This window comes from Candoia aspera, chromosome 2, assembly GCF_035149785.1.
Source record: "Candoia aspera isolate rCanAsp1 chromosome 2, rCanAsp1.hap2, whole genome shotgun sequence".
Classification (NCBI taxonomy): Eukaryota; Metazoa; Chordata; class Lepidosauria; order Squamata; family Boidae; genus Candoia; species Candoia aspera.
Genome location: NC_086154.1, coordinates 9,849,867 through 9,866,235, shown reverse-complemented (window position 1 = coordinate 9,866,235; position 16,369 = coordinate 9,849,867). Strand labels below are relative to the sequence as shown.

The 16,369-nt window shown below is 44.9% G+C and overlaps 2 pseudogenes; one reads left to right on the top strand and one right to left on the bottom strand.

The window, feature by feature from the left end:
- The first annotated feature begins 1,740 nt into the window (after positions 1-1,740).
- LOC134489834 (zinc finger protein 850-like) lies at positions 1,741-6,381 on the top strand (annotated as a pseudogene).
- Positions 6,382-11,434: 5,053 nt separating this feature from the next.
- Positions 11,435-13,822, bottom strand: LOC134489833 (zinc finger protein 850-like; annotated as a pseudogene).
- Between the last annotated feature and the right edge of the window lie 2,547 nt (positions 13,823-16,369).

Genomic DNA, 16,369 nt, shown 5'->3' with positions numbered 1-16,369 from the left:
AGACAAATGACACATACATTCAGTAGACGTGATACGTCATAAGGCAAGCAATCAAACAATAACAGACATTGATTACATGCGAGAATTGGACAACAGGAAACATTGAATCTAGGTAACATTCCCAAAGTGGCAAATTTATGGGTTCTGTCACTCCCTTTCCCAGCCATGTTTGTATCATCTTAAAACTTGCAAGTGTATTCAAGGACTTTCCGAATACGCTCTCTGTTGTTTAGTTGCTGAAAAGGCTAGTTTTTGCACCTAAAAGGAAGAAAGGGTTTTGGGTAAAAGGAAAACATGGTTTCTTGAACTTGAAAAGAAGGCATGGATGACCTCCTCAAATGCTAATATCACCTTTTTCAAAAAGCTAATAATGAAGCCTAAAAATTCCAGGTAACAACATTGCACTTAATGACCCACAGTGATGTTTCCTTTTACTGCCAAGTCTAGCCAACAAACACAGGATTTCCTAGTGGTCTTCCATTCACGTATCACAGATCTTTGACATTGTGCTTAATGACCGCAGCCAAAACTGCTGTAAGTCAGCACATTCCCGTGATGTCATTTTTATTTTTTAATTTATATATCCAATTTATTCCCCACTCATCTCACTCAGAGAGCGACTTAATGACCGAGCTGCTTAGTGACAGAGTTGCCGGTCTCAATTTCCATCAGAAAGGAGGACTACCTGTATTGTACGATGATGTCCCCAGAGTGGTTGTGGACAGGATTTTGTGCTCTTTTCTTTGAAAGGAGTTGAATGGACAAATCTGGTGCTTTAAGTCTTGCAGAGGCTTTGGGGGCCATTTCATCTGTTGAAGCCCCCCAGCCCTCTCAAAGTAGCCCCAAAATATTGACCATACCCACTTCTGGGACATTTTGCAGGCTGAAATTCACAAGGATTTTCTAAATACGTACATTCACAGGTGTGCATACTTGTATTTCTCTCTGTGTGTGTGTGTGTGTGTGTAGAATCCGTCCCCAGCATGTCCAGAGATCCTCGATGATAACCCTTTAAGTGCTAAGAATCTGTGATTGACCCAAGCCAGCAAGTGAATGTCAGGATATGAACATGGATATCGCTAGTCTTCCGTGTGTCAAAGGAATCATAAGGAATGTTAGAGGTTAATCTAGCCTTTGGCACGTTTACTTTTTCTTTCTAACGTATGCTGTTTTGTTGTTGTTTGCACATGTTGTGCAGCCATTTTAGAGTTGATAATTAAACTAACACTTCTCTGTGAATCTTGTAGACAAAAACGATGCCAGTAAGAGCCTTCTGGACAACTGAGAATCACAAGCAGCATTAAAAAGGAAAGCAAATCCAGCCAGCAATCAAAACTTTTTCACTTTCTCCAGAGAACCCCAAAACTCTTCTCTTTGCCCAGCAGGTGACAGACGAGGGAGAGAAAAACAGGAAGAGAGTTTTTGAGCTGGAAAAAATTGATTGTGTGGAACTCAAATATTCCATGAAAAGGTCAAGGGGGATAATTTCCAAATTCAGAAAAAGAGAGAAATACCTGGAGTTCAGTGGGGAGGAAGAGGTCACTGGGATAGCCCCATAGGACAGACGGTAACGCAAGTCTCATACTTTGAGGAAGGAAACAGGTGCTTGAATCAAAGCACCACAAAGCAAGGGATCAGAAATCATTCTGATCTCCTTGAGAATCCCAGAGTATCAGTGGTGGAAAGCCCCACAGAGGTGTATCTTCTGGGAAAAGCCCACATTACAGATGACAGCTGATGATGCACAAGAGGACCTACACTGGCAAGGAGGCCTACCAGTTTCCTCAATGCAGCAAGAGCTTTAGCCAACTGGTCAATCAAAAGAGGACTCACGCAGGAGACAAACTCTACGAGTGTCCGGATTGTGGGAAAAGTTTCAGTCCAAAATCAAACCTGGCGATACACCAGAGGAAAGCATTTGAGTTGGAATTCCAAACTCGCGATACATCAGGGGACTCAGAGTGCCCAGATTGTGGGAAAGGTTTCAACCAGAACTCCAGCCTGGTCACACAGCAGAAGACTCAAGCAGGAGAGAAACCGTATGAGTGTCCAGATTGTGGGAAAAGTTTCAGTCAGAATTCCGGCCTGTTGTACCACCAGAGGACTCACACAGGAGACAAACCATATGAGTGTCCAGTTTGTGGGAAAAGTTTCAGTCAGAATTCCAGCCTGGTGAACCACCAGAGGACTCACACGGGAGAGAAACCGTATGAGTGTTCGGTTTGTGGGAAACGTTTCAGTCAGAATTCCGGCCTGGTGTACCACCAAAGGACTCACACAGGAGAGAAACCGTATGAGTGTCCAGATTGTGGGAAAAGTTTCAGTCAGAATTCCCACCTGGTGATACACCAGAGGACTCACACAGGAGAGAAACCGTATGAGTGTCCGGATTGTGGGAAGAGTTTCAGTCAGAATTCCCACCTGGTGATACACCAGAGGACTCACACAGGAAAGAAACCGTATGAGTGTTTGGATTGTGGGAAAAGTTTCAGTCAGAATTTCCAACTGCTGAGACACCAGAGGACTCACAGAGGAGAAAAGCTATATGAGTGTCTGGATTGTGGAAAGTTTCTGTCGGAATTCCCGCCTGATGAACCACCAGAGGACTCAGGAGAGAAATCATTTGAGTGTCCGGATTGTGGGAAAAGTTTCAGTTGGAATTCCCACCTGGTGATCCACCAGAGGACTCACACAGGAGAGAAATCATATCAGTGTCCAGAATGTGGGAAAAGTTTCAGTCGGAATTCCAGCCTGGTGAAACACCAGAGCACTCACACAGGAGGGAAAACATATGAGTGTCCAGATTGTCGGAAAAGTTTCAGTCAGAATTCCCACCTGGTAAGCCACAAGAGGACTCACTCAGGAGAGAAACCGTATGAGTGTCCAGATTGTGGAAAAAGTTTTAGTCAGAATTCCCACCTGGTGATACACCAGAGGACTCACACAGGAGAGAAACCGTATGAGTGTCCAGATTGTGGGAAAAGTTTTAGTCAGAATTCCAGCCTGGTGTATCACCAAAGGACTCACACAGGAGAGAAACCATTTGAGTGTCCAGTTTGTGGGAAAAAATTCAGTTGGAAGTCTGACCTGGTGAAACACCACAGGACTCACACAGGAGAGAAACCATATGAGTGTCCAGATTGTGGGAAAGGTTTCAGTCAGAATTCCAGCCTGGTGAACCACCAGAAGACTCACACAGGAGAGAAACCATATGAGTGTCGAGATTGTGGGAAAGGTTTCAGTCAGAATTCCAGCCTGGTGAACCACCAGAGGACTCACACAGGAGAGAAACCATATGAGTGTTCGGCTTGTGGGAAAAGTTTCAGTCAGAATTTCCAGCTGGTAAGCCACAAGAGGACTCACTCAGGAAAGAAACCGTATGAGTGTCCGGATTGTGGAAAAAGTTTTAGTCAGAATTACCACCTGGTGATACACCAGAGGACTCACACAGGAGAGAAACCGTATGAGTGCCTGGATTGTGGAAAAAGTTTTAGTCAGAATTACCACCTGGTGATACACCAGAGGACTCACACAGGAGAGAAACCATATGAGTGTCCAGTTTGTGCGAAAAATTTCAGTCAGAATTCCATCCTGGTGACCCACCAGAGGACTCACACAGGAGAGAAACTGTATGAGTGTCCAGATTGTGGGAAAAGTTTCAGTCAGAATTCCCACCTGGTAAGCCACAAGAGGACTCACAGAGGAGAGAAACCGTATGAGTGTCCGGATTGTGGAAAAAGTTTTAGTCAGAATTCCCACCTGGTGATACACCAGAGGACTCACACAGGAGAGAAACCGTATGAGTGTCCAGATTGTGGGAAAAGTTTCAGTCAGAATTCCAGCCTGGTGTATCACCAAAGGATTCACACAGGAGAGAAACCATTTGAGTGTCCAGTTTGTGGGAAAAAATTCATTTGGAAGTCTGACCTGGTGAAACATCAGAGGACTCACACAGGAGAGAAACCGTATGAGTGTCCAGATTGTGGGAAAGGTTTCAGACATAATTCCAGCCTGGTGTACCACCAGAAGACTCACACAGGAGAGAAACCATATGAGTGTCCAGTTTGTGCGAAAAATTTCAGTCAGAATTCCAGCCTGGTGAACCACCAGAGGACTCACACAGGAGAGAAACCGTATGAGTGTTCGGTTTGTGGGAAAAGTTTCAGTCAGAATTCCCACCTGTTAAGCCACAAGAGGACTCACTCAGGAGAGAAACCGTATGAGTGTCCAGATTGTGGGAAAAGGTTTAGTCAGAATTCCCACCTGGTGATACACCAGAGGACTCACACAGGAGAGTAACCGTATGAGTGTCCAGATTGTGGGAAAGGTTTCAGTCAGAATTCCCACCTGGTGAACCACCAGAGGACTCACACAGTAGAGAAACCATATGAATGTCCAAATTGTGGGAAAAGTTTCAGTCAGAATTCCCGCCTGGTGAACCACCAGAGGACTCACACAGGAGAGTAACCGTATGAGTGTCCAGATTGTGGGAAAGGTTTCAGTCAGAATTCCCACCTGGTGAACCACCAGAGGACTCACACAGTAGAGAAACCATATGAATGTCCAAATTGTGGGAAAAGTTTCAGTCGGAATTCCCGCCTGGTGAACCACCAGAGGACTCACACAGGAGAGTAACCGTATGAGTGTCCAGATTGTGGGAAAGGTTTCAGTCAGAATTCCCACCTGGTGAACCACCAGAGGACTCACACAGTAGAGAAACCATCTGAGTGTCTGGATTGTGGGAAAAGTTTCAGTCATAATTCTAGCCTGGTGTACCACCAGAAGACTCACACAGGAGAGAAACCATATGAGTGTCCGGATTGTGGAAAAAGTTTCAGTCATAATTCCAGCCTGGTGAACCACCAGAAGACTCACACAGGAGAGAAACCATATGAGTGTCCGGATTGTGGAAAAAGTTTCAGTCATAATTCCAGCCTGGTGAACCACCAGAAGACTCACACAGGAGAGAAACCATATGAGTGTCCGGATTGTGGAAAAAGTTTCAGTCAGAATTCTAGCCTGGTGAACCACCAGAGGACTCACACAGGAGAGAAACCATATGAGTGTTCGGTTTGTGGGAAAAGTTTCAGTCAGAATTTCCAGCTGGTGATACACCAGAGGACTCACTCAGGAAAGAAACCGTATGAGTGTCCGGATTGTGCGAAAAATTTCAGTCAGAATTCCATCCTGGTGACCCACCAGAGGACTCACACAGGAGAGAAACCGTATGAGTGTCCGGATTGTGGAAAAAGTTTTAGTCAGAATTCCCACCTGGTGATACACCAGAGGACTCACACAGGAGAGAAACCGTATGAGTGTCCAGATTGTGGGAAAAGTTTCAGTCAGAAATCCAGCCTGGTGTATCACCAAAGGACTCACACAGGAGAGAAACCATTTGAGTGTCCAGATTGTGCGAAAAATTTCAGTCAGAATTCCAGCCTGGTGAACCACCAGAGGACTCACACAGGAGAGAAACCGTATGAGTGTTCGGTTTGTGGGAAAAGTTTCAGTCAGAATTCCCACCTGTTAAGCCACAAGAGGACTCACTCAGGAGAGAAACCGTATGAGTGTCCAGATTGTGGGAAAAGGTTTAGTCAGAATTCCCACCTGGTGAACCACCAGAGGACTCACACAGTAGAGAAACCATATGAGTGTCCGGATTGTGGAAAAAGTTTCAGTCAGAATTCCCGCCTGGTGAACCACAAGAGGACTCACACAGGAGAGAAACCGTATGAGTGTTCGGTTTGTGGGAAAAGTTTCAGTCAGAATTCCCACCTGTTAAGCCACAAGAGGACTCACACAGGAGAGTAACCGTATGAGTGTCCAGATTGTGGGAAAGGTTTCAGTCAGAATTCCCACCTGGTGAACCACCAGAGGACTCACACAGTAGAGAAACCATATGAGTGTCCAGTTTGTGGGAAAAAATTCATTTGGAAGTCTGACCTGGTGAAACACCAGAGGACTCACACAGGAGAGAAACCGTATGAGTGTCCGGATTGTGGGAAAAGTTTCACTACTAGATCTATACTAATAAGTCATGTAGGTTTACACACGGGGGAGAAATCATTCACACGTCACAACTGCGGACGCTGCTTAACGCAAAGTGCCTCCCTTCTCAAACACAAGATAATCCACATGAGGCCGAAGATGATGTGTGTAGAGAGGCCTTGAATTTCATTTCTGATCTCCCATTGAAAGTCCTGCTGAGAAATCAACTATTTAATTTGTGGCCTGATTCTTCTTAGTCAAACATTCGACATGAGGGCTGAGGGAAAAAGCGGAAAGTGTGAGTTTGATAAAGGCTGACTACATGGATCTGGCTATCAGCAGAACTTCCTGGACATTTCCTTTTGCAGAAATAGTATTTTCTTTTTTTTAAGACTTTAAGTTTCAATATAGAGACAATACGAAGTGTAGAAAAACTTGAGAAAAGAACTAAAAGAGGACAAATTAAAAATGCAGAAATATTTAGAAAGAAACACAAAGAATGTGAGTTCTGACCTTCTTCAACACAGAAAGGATTACAAATATATAATACCTTAATTTTTTGCTTTTAACTAAACCTTAATAAAAATTATTTCTATAAAAAATAACAATTTAATCATCCAGACTGAAAATCAAAACTTAATTTTTTTCAGATGCAAGCAAATAATCCAGAAGTGGTTTCCACATAGAAACAAATCCAGACACAGTATTTTCTCTTGTGAGTGCTGTCAATGTTGCCGTCTCTGCCAATTCCAGTAATTTCACCATCCATGCTTTCATTGTGCGAATTTGTTTATCTTTGCGCATACAAAAGTCTCAGAAGGGGTTAAAAAAACACAACGGGATTTTAACACTTTGTAATTGTTAACCGATCAGGTATTTCCAGCCTGCCTCAGTGTTACGTGTTCCTGCATAACGATTCTGTCTTCCTCTTCCATTCGCCCCCCCATCTCAATTTAAACTCTACAAAATTGAGCCACTCTGTGAAGTGGGATGACCATATCGCTTAGCAACAGTAATCTCAGCAGTCCCAGTTGCTGTCGTTAAACGAGGACCTCCTTGTACCTTCCTGCTGGCTTCCATCAAGCAAAGTCAATGGAGTACCCAGCAGGAAGGTGCAACTTTCGATGATGCGACGTCACGCTTAACTCTGGGTGACATCACGCTTAATGGCCACAACTGGAACTGCTGTCAGAAGTCAGTGCAGTCATGTGACGTTTTGCTTTACAACTGTGTCGCTTACCGACGGAGCTGCCGGTTCCCATTGTGGTTGGTAACTGAGGACTACCTGCATTGCATTTGAGATATAGTTGTGACTGCAGGTTATTAAAGGACTTCCTGTAGTAAACTGTTCTGTTAGTAAAGGGGGTGTAATGGCCTTTGCTAGCAGGTAGTAACCTCTCCAAGGCAGTAAAAATTGTTGCATTGCCCTGCCTGGGTGCTGTTCCTGTCCAGTGTTTCTAAAGGTACCCTGGTTGATGAGGACCATTAGTTGCATCGTGAAAGGCTCTAATGCCCCCCAAACTGGACAGGTTGTGTGTTGTCATCTCCAGATCAAATGTTTCCATTCATTCGCTTTGTGTTTGTTTCTCCTCCGGATTTCTTTAACCTTGTGTGACATTATCTGGAACAATTTTGATTCATACATAATGCTTCTTTTTCATTCATCACTAACATTATTGTGAAAAAGAGAGAGCGAAGGATCAACCCTACTTGCTTGTTACCGACTGGCAATTCGAAATTGAGTCTTCCCAGTGTAAGTCAAACACGGTGCTTACCGAATGAGACATCCTGGATCTCGGCTTTGTATGATCAGCCTTTAGCAGATTTAGAATCTCCTCCTGCAGGAACAAAGCCGGTTTGCTGGGAACACCGGCTTCAAGACCTGGGCGCGCTTTGAAGCAGCCCTGGCCAGCATGAGTGAAGCTGGCTCCCTTGGAGCCTGTGGCCTGTTGGGGCTCCCAGGTCATATTTCCTTTAGAGCCTCGGGAAATCAGGCACGAAATTTTAGGAGGTAGAGAGGGGTTGATCTCCACCGAGAGCCAAGCCCTGCAGAAGCCCAGGAATCTTTTGATCAGCTTTTGACCTGCCCTCCATGTGTTGTGCCCAAGCGGCCTGAGAATCCTCAAGGCTGAAAGCGAACTCCTCTGGGAATTGGGAAGGCTGCCCAGAGCAGTTCTGCCATCTAGCGAGATTTAAGGTCTGCAATGAGAGAGAGAAAGACAATACCTCCTTCCTCAATTGTGGTTTGCAAGCACTGCTGCTGGTCGCTTCCAGGTTTTGTGGCTTGTTTCATGATTGGTTCTGTTAATAGGATGAAGCTGGCAAGCTGGCAATCGTTTGGGGACTGCGCACACAAAAAGTGCTTCATGAGCTTTTGGGCCCAGCCCTGAGCTAATCTTGAAAGGCTACGTTGGGTCAAGCTTCACTCTTCAAGCTTTGCTGGGTGAAGCTTCACTCTTCAAGCTTTGCTCAGTTGCAAAGGTACGTTTTGCGGAGTTATCCTGCAGCCCCAAGGCGTCTAACTGGCTGGAACAGTCCTCACTGATCACTAAAGGAGGTGCATTTTTCATTGCCTGTTTGCACACCTTTTCCCCCCAGGATGCTTTCCATTGGTTTGGTTCTCCTTCTTGCAAAGGAAGGTTCTTGCTCCGTTACAGTGGTGAGGAGTGCACCCTTAGGAGGCCTCAGGAAACAGGTTGGGGACAGATCGTCATGGAGAAAATCTGTTGTATTAACATACAATTGAAACCAGAGGGTTTTCTTTTGGGATTGATAGACAAACAGCTGGGGAAAAGTCATGGAACTTTGCTTTTATATATGACAACTGCAGCAAGATTATTATACACGTAGCCCTCAGTTACCCCCCACATTAAAAATGAGTTGTTATGAAATAAGGTATTACTTATTTTCTACCCCTTTATTATTTTTACAAATAACTCAAGGCTGTGAACATACCTGATACTCCTTCCTCCTATTTTTCCCACAACCACCACCCTGTGAGGTGAGTTGGGCTGAGACAGAGTGACTGGGCCAAGTGAGTGAGGGGCATACAGGTGGTATGGGATCAGAATTCTCACCACTAAGCGATGCGGTTGTAAAGCGAAGCCTGACTGACTGCAACCCCCCAGGGATGTCAGATTCTGCAGCCCGTGTGCGCCCAAAGCACCACCCACCCATATTCCATAGTACATGCCCGCCCACCCAACCACTCTAGGGCGATGGTGCAGCAGCCACTGACATGTCCTCCTGAACCCAGCAGTAGCCACCCGTGGCCCAGCCACAGTCGAACCACACCAGCCACTTACCCAGCTGCCAGCATGCTCGTGAGCTGCCCAGGACTCACAACTTCCTGCCAGCTTGCCCACTGACTTTGCTTGTTGGAAGCCGGCAGGAAGTTGCGAGGAGGTCCTCACTTAATGAGGGCACCAGGGACTCTGGTATTGTCATCATTAAGCAATGTGGTCACACGACATCATGCTTTACTCCCACATCACTTAGTGGTGGAAATTTTGGTCCAATTACCAACACTAGGTGAGGGTGACCTGCATGCTCCTCCAGGATAACCGATGTCATACTGGCTCATTTTTAATTCAGAACCTCATGTGTCAGATGCCACACGGAAGAGATCTTCTGCCGTGGCACCCACCTGATGGCACATTGTCCCCCAGATATCAGACTAGCCCCAGCTCTGCAGGCATTTTGCAAGGACCTGAAGACATGGTTTGGCCAATGGGCTGGGGACACCGGAGCGTGGTGGAGCCGTGCAGTGGCTGCACTTGCAGTTCTAACTAATGGGATTCCCTCAGCTGTGAGTTTTATGCATTTCATGGTTTTTCTAAACTTTATATATTTTATCTCGTTTTTAAATTGTTGCATTGTTCTTTTTTCTTTTTATGTTTCTTTTGTTTGTTTGTAAACCACCTATATATTGTTGGAATTATCAGGGGTCAACTCAGCATTGTCTCATAAGCATAGTAAGAGGGCTTATCTGGCAGGTGTGTTTCTACTGAGAACAAGGCCCACTCCCTCTTTGCACTGAAGATGGCGCCTAGTCTGGCCATGAAACGTCTGCAAGAAAACAGCAAGGCTCAGAGAGCACCAAGGGCTCCACAGTTCAGCCCTGAGCTACAAATACTCGCTTCGATAGGCGTGTCTCTATTGTGCTTGTGGGAAGTCACCTGCTTTCCTCTTCCTCCTCAAGTCTGGGAGATTCACAGTCTCCCTCATTACCTCATGGGCAGACATGCAGGCAGGAGGACTCCTCCAACATTTCGCTTGCACACAGCCTTTCTATTCCACATAGAAAGTGTCTACAAAGAACCAGTGATGAAATGCCTTTCTACTGTGAACCGACCGGTATCCAGATCTGCTGAACAAAAGTAAGCTACCTCTACTTTTCCTCATCTAACTGCTGTGTGAAGACTGAATTTATTTCTGAACATAATTAAGCTTGCCGTGCAAGTTCTCTTTTTGGTCCATGCTTCTACTCTGCAACATTGCTGCTAGTTGCTTGGAGTTCTTTTATTAACATTTAAAAACTGCATCATTTATGCGGTGGGCGGCCATATACAGTGGAATGATAACCAAAGAAACCTGTTGCAGTGGCTGATGCTGGGAAGTCAGGATCAAATGCCCAAGAAGGCCCTGAATGTAAGAACAAGAGGGCCAGGCATGAATTCCCAGCCAAGCCCGTCTGGCAAGAACCAGGGAATCCTCCCTCCATTTGTTCAGTAAGCAGGATATAAAATGTTCTATCTAAGGAAGACGTTGGGCGGGGGGGGAGTTTTCTTGGGCCGAAAAGCAGAGGGAATCCGGTAGCAGTTTGTCAGGCTAAGGAATTTAATTCAAAGCTATAAGCTTTTGTGAACGACACCCCGCTTCACAGAGTGGCTCAATTTTTGTAGGGTTTAAATTGAGATGGGGGGGCGAATGGAAGAGGAAGACAGAATGGCTATGCAGGGACACGTAACACTGAGGCAGGCTGGAAATACCTGATCGGTTAACAATTACAAAGTGTTAAAACCCCGTTGTGTTTTTTTAACCCCTTCTGAGACTTTTGTATGCGCAAAGATAAACAAATTCGCACAATGAAAGCATGGATGGTGAAATTACTGGAATTGGCAGAGACGGCAACATTGACAGCACTCACAAGAGAAAATACTGTGTCTGGATTTGTTTCTATGTGGAAACCACTTCTGGATTATTTGCTTGCATCTGAAAAAAATTAAGTTTTGATTTTTGGTTTTGATGATTAAATTGTTACTTTTTATAGAAATAATGTTTATTAAGGTTTAGTTAAGAGCAAAAGATTAAGGTATTATATATTTGTAACCCTTTCTGTGTTGAAGGAGGTCAGAACTCACATTCTTTGTGTTTCTTTCTAAATATTTCTGCATTTTTAATTTGTCCTCTTTTAGTTCTTTTCTCAAGTTTTTCTACACTTCGTATTGTCTCTATATTGAAACTTAAAGACTTAAAAAAAAGAAAATACTATTTCTGCAAAAGGAAATGTCCAGGAAGTTCTGCTGATAGCCAGATCCATGTAGTCAGCCTTTATTAAACTCACACTTTCCGCTTTTTCCCTCAGCCCTCATGTCGAATGTTTGACTAAGAAGAATCAGGCCACAAATTAAATAGTTGATTTCTCAGCAGGACTTTCAATGGGAGATCAGAAATGAAATTCAAGGCCTCTCTACACACATCATCTTCGGCCTCATGTGGATTTTCTTGTGTTTGAGAAGGGAGGCACTTTGCGTTAAGCACTGTCCGCGGTCGTGGCATGTGAATGGTTTCTCCCCCGTGTGTAAACCTACATGATTTATTAGGATAGATCTAGTAGTGAAACTTTTCCTACAATACGGACACTCATGCGGTTTCTTCCTGTGTGAGTACTCTGGTGCACCACCAAGTGGGAATTCTGACTGAAACTTTTCCCACAATCCAGACACTCATATGGTTTTTCTCCTGTGTGAGTCCTCTTGTGGTTCACCAGGTGGGAATTGCGACTAAAACTTTTCCCACAATCCGGACACTCATATGGTTTCTCTCCTCTGTGAGTCCTCTGGTGGTTCAGCAGGTGGGAATTCCAACTGAAACTTTTCCCACAATCTGGACACTCATACCGTTTCTCTCCTCTGTGAGTCCTCTGGTGTTTCACCAGGCTGGAATTCCGACTGAAACTTTTCCCACAATCTGGGCACTGATATGGTTTCTCTCCTGTGTGAGTGCTCTGGTGATACACCAGGCCGGAATTCTGACTGAAACTTTTCCCACAATCTGGACACTCATACGGTTTCTCTCCTGTGTGAGTCCTCTGGTGGTTCACCAGCTGGGAATTCTGACTGAAACTTTTCCCACAAACCGGACACTCATAGAGTTTCTCTCCTGTGTGAGTCTTTTGGTGGTACACCAGGCCAGAATTCTCAGTGAAAGCTTTCCCACAATCCGGACACTCATACGGTTTCTCTCCTGTGTGAGTCCTCTGGTGGTTCACCAGGCGGGAATTCCGACTGAAACTTCTCCCACAATCAGGACACTCATATGGTTTCTCTCCTGCATGAGTCCTCTGGTGCATGACCAGGGTGGAATTCTGACTGAAACCTTTCCCACAATCTGGACACTCATACGGTTTCTCTCCTGTGTGAGTCCTCTGGTGGATCACCAGGTGGGAATTCCAACTGAAACTTTTCCCACAATCCGGACACTCATACGGTTTCTCTCCTGTGTGAGTCCTCTGGTGTTTCACCAGGTCAGACTTCCAACTGAAACTTTTCCCACAATCTGGACACTCATGTGGTTTCTCTCCTGTGTGCGTGCTCTGGTGTATCACCAGGTGGGAATTCTGACTGAAACTTTTCCCACAATCCGGACACTCATACGGTTTCTCTCCTGTGTGAATACTCTGGTGTATCACCAGGTGGGAATTCCGACTAAAACTTTTCCCACAATCTGGACACTCATATGGTTTCTCTCCTGAGTGAGTCCTCTGGTGGTTCAGCAGGTGGGAATTCTGACAGAAACTTTTCCCACAATCTGGACACTCATACGGTTTCTCTCCTGTGTGAATCCTCTTGTGGTTCATGAGGCCAGAATTCTGACTGAAACTTTTCCCACAATCTGGACACTCATACGGTTTCTCTCCTGTGTGTGTCCTTTGGTGGTACACCAGGCCGGAATTCTGACTGAAACTTTTCCCACAAACCGAACACTCATACGGTTTCTCTCCTGTGTGAGTCCTCTGGTGGTTCACCAGGCTGGAATTCTGACTGAAACTTTTCCCACAAACCGGACACTCATATGGTTTCTCTCCTGTGTGAGTCCTTTGGTGGTACACCAGGCCGGAATTCTGCCTGAAACTTTTTCCACAATCTGGACACTCATATGGTTTCTCTCCTGTGTGAGTCCTCTGGTGTTTCACCAGGCCGGAATTCTGACTGAAACTTTTCCCACAATCTGGGCACTCAAACGGTTTCTCTCCCGTGTGAGTCCTCTGGTGGTTCAGCAGGTGGCAATTGCGACTGAAACCTTTCCCACAATCTAGACACTCATACGGTTTCTCCCCTGCTTGAGTCCTCTGCTGCATGACCAGGCTGGAACTCTGGTTGAAATCTTTCCCACAATCTGGACACTCATACGGTTTCTCTCACGTGTGAGTCCCCTGGTGTATCGCCAGGTTTGATTTTGGACTGAAACTTTTCCCACAATCTGGACACTCATAGAGTTTGTCTCCTGCGTGAGTCCAATTTTGATTGACCAGGGTGCCGTGCTTGCTAAAGCTCTTGCTGCATTGAGAAAACTGGTAGGCCTCCTCGCCAGTGTAGGTCCTCTTGTGCATCATCAGCTGTCATCTGTAATGTGGGCTTTTCCCAGAAGATACACCTTTGTGGGGCTTTCCACCACTGATACTCTGGGATTCTCGAGGAGATCAAAATGATTTCTGATCCCTTGTTTTGTGGTGCTTTGATTCAAGCACCTGTTTCCTTCCTCAAAGTATGAGACTTGCGTTACCGTCTGTCCTATGGGGCTATCCCAGTGACCTCTTCCTCCCCACTGACCTCCAGGTATTTCTCTCTTTTTCTGAATTTGGAAATTATCCCCTTTGACCTTTTCATGGAATATTTGAGTTCCACACAATCAATTTTTTCCAGCTCAAAAACTCTCTTCCTGTTTTTCTCTCCCTCGTCTGTCACCTGCTGGGCAAGGAGAAGAGTTTTGGGGTTCTCTGGAGAAAGTGAAAAAGTTTTGATTGCTGGCTGGATTTGCTTTCCTTTTTAATGCTGCTTGTGATTCTCAGTTGTCCAGAAGGCTCTTACTGGCATCGTTTTTGTCTACAAGATTCACAGAGAAGTGTTAGTTTAATTATCAACTCTAAAATGGCTGCACAACATGTGCAAACAACAACAAAACAGCATACGTTAGAAAGAAAAAGTAAACGTGCCAAAGGCTAGATTAACCTCTAACATTCCTTATGATTCCTTTGACACACGGAAGACTAGCGATATCCATGTTCATATCCTGACATTCACTTGCTGGCTTGGGTCAATCACAGATTCTTAGCACTTAAAGGGTTATCATCGAGGATCTCTGGACATGCTGGGGACGGATTCTACACACACACACACACAGAGAGAGAAATACAAGTACGCACACCTGTGAATGTACGTATTTAGAAAATCCTTGTGAATTTCAGCCTGCAAAATGTCCCAGAAGTGGGTATGGTCAATATTTTGGGGCTACTTTGAGAGGGCTGGGGGGCTTCAACAGATGAAATGGCCCCCAAAGCCTCTGCAAGATTGAAAGCACCAGATTTGTCCATTCAACTCCTTTCAAAGAAAAGAGCACAAAATCCTGTCCACAACCACTCTGGGGACATCACCGTACAATACAGGTAGTCCTCCTTTCTGATGGAAATTGAGACCGGCAACTCTGTCACTAAGCAGCTCGGTCATTAAGTCGCTCTCTGAGTGAGATGAGTGGGGAATAAATTGGATATATAAATTAAAAAATAAAAATGACATCACGGGAATGTGCTGACTTACAGCAGTTTTGGCTGCGGTCATTAAGCACAATGTCAAAGATCTGTGATACGTGAATGGAAGACCACTAGGAAATCCTGTGTTTGTTGGCTAGACTTGGCAGTAAAAGGAAACATCACTGTGGGTCATTAAGTGCAATGTTGTTACCTGGAATTTTTAGGCTTCATTATTAGCTTTTTGAAAAAGGTGATATTAGCATTTGAGGAGGTCATCCATGCCTTCTTTTCAAGTTCAAGAAACCATGTTTTCCTTTTACCCAAAACCCTTTCTTCCTTTTAGGTGCAAAAACTAGCCTTTTCAGCAACTAAACAACAGAGAGCGTATTCGGAAAGTCCTTGAATACACTTGCAAGTTTTAAGATGATACAAACATGGCTGGGAAAGGGAGTGACAGAACCCATAAATTTGCCACTTTGGGAATGTTACCTAGATTCAATGTTTCCTGTTGTCCAATTCTCGCATGTAATCAATGTCTGTTATTGTTTGATTGCTTGCCTTATGACGTATCACGTCTACTGAATGTATGTCATTTGTCTCTGCACCCTATAAAAGGACTTGACCCCCCACCTTAACAAATGCTTTTGCTTTTCCCTGAATTGCTCTGTGATTCCTGTTTTCAGGTAGGCAAAATCCACTTTGCAAAGTCAGTCTCTCTCCCAAATTGAGGGACCAAGTTTTTATCAGCTCCAGCCAAACTCCAGGTGCCTCAGTTTGTAGGCAACAGTGTCACATGACCGTGATTTGCAGCTTCCTGCTGGATTCCCCATTGATTTGGCTGGTCAGAAGCCGGATCTGAAGGTGGCAAACAGCAATCATGGGAGTGCAAGATGCTGTCACCGTCGTCAATGTGCATCGGTTGCCAGCACGCACATCACTTGGAGGGCCACAAGTTTCAGGACCAGTTGGAAGACTCCTTTTCAGCGCCATCCTGACTTTGAATGGTCACTAAAGAAGTGGTATGCGAAGACTACGTGAACATTCCCGAATAGCTACTTTAAAAAAAAGAGCTGGTTTAAGCAGAGTTCAACCTCATTAATACATGGATGGGAGGTCTTTTGGAAGGACAAAAAACATCCCAGGAGACGGCAGTGGCAGGTCGGTCCCAGATTCTTGCCAAGAAAACAGCATCTCCATAAAGTCACAAGGAGTCAACACTGACGTGAAGGAGACTCTTTAAATCTCCCGACCGCCAGAAAAGCCACTTTTGCCACTTGGACTTTTTGTCTTTACTCTTTTTATATTAATTATTGTAATTTTATACTTTATATTTTATGATTGTTGTTTTAATTGATTGTTGTAAACCGCCCAGAGTCCCCCGATGGGAGGAGATGGGCGGGGACAAATTGG